Source organism: Ammodytes marinus, assembly GCF_949987685.1.
Source record: "Ammodytes marinus genome assembly, chromosome: 22".
Lineage (NCBI taxonomy): Eukaryota > Metazoa > Chordata > Actinopteri > Uranoscopiformes > Ammodytidae > Ammodytes > Ammodytes marinus.
The window spans coordinates 2,118,802-2,119,631 of NC_137226.1; the positions used below are offsets into that span (position 1 = coordinate 2,118,802).

The 830-nt window shown below is 38.8% G+C and overlaps 1 protein-coding gene across 1 annotated transcript in view; it reads left to right on the forward strand.

The window, feature by feature from the left end:
* cwf19l1 (CWF19 like cell cycle control factor 1) overlaps positions 1-113 on the forward strand; it is a 14,632-nt gene extending 14,519 nt beyond the window's left edge. The window contains exon 15 of the mRNA XM_080051362.1: positions 1-113. This exon is cut by the window's left edge and continues 674 nt beyond it. The gene's annotated coding sequence lies outside the window, so the exon portion shown is untranslated.
* The last annotated feature ends 717 nt before the right edge of the window (positions 114-830 follow it).

The window sequence follows — 830 nt, forward strand, 5'->3', positions numbered from 1 at the left end:
AAAACTTAAATAACAATAAAATTATGAAAAAAGCAACTTAATAACTTGAACAGCAGCTCAGAAAACCTTTGATATCATTTCTATCTGGGAATATTTTGCTTCAGAACTCAATTTCTGGGGAAAAATCGTTTTTTAAAAATGTATTGAAGATGTTTGTCGTAATTTGTATTTTGTAAAATGATCGACAATTAAAATCGAATTTTTTTGATTTTCTTGTATCATGTTGGTCATTATTCTCATGTTACATTTATATTTGAGTCTGTGAAAAACCAGTGGAAAGCGCTATTTAAAGCTGGGGTATATGATTTCTGATTGGTCAAAGTTAACATGAGCAGTACACTTTGACCAATCAGAACGAGGCTCCGATTCTCTGTTCTTATTGGCTGTTGGGACTGTCCATTCACTTTGGCACGACTTTGTTGGTGTGTAGAGCGTGTCAGGGAGGGACCATAGGGGAAGGACCAAAGAGAACAAGTGGAGCGGTTGAGGTATTTGGATTCGAATCTCTATCCCGTCTGCTATAATCTCCCCAAATCATATACCCCAGCTTTAAAGGTGAAGTAAGCAATATATCTATGTTAATATATGTGTTAAATCGCTCTTTATTCATACAGTGATCACTTACATAGTGTGCGGGTTTCATAACTCCGATCTCTCCGTCAACCGCTCTGCATGTAATCTGCAAATAAACTTTTCGGGGATCCAACAACCTGATATCCAATCAGAAGAGAGAACGCTACAAACCGGCACCCGTCTCACTGCCGGTGCACGCCAGAGCAACAGATGGGTGAATGTTTATGCGCCTACAATGGCGGAGCAGGTAAAAATCC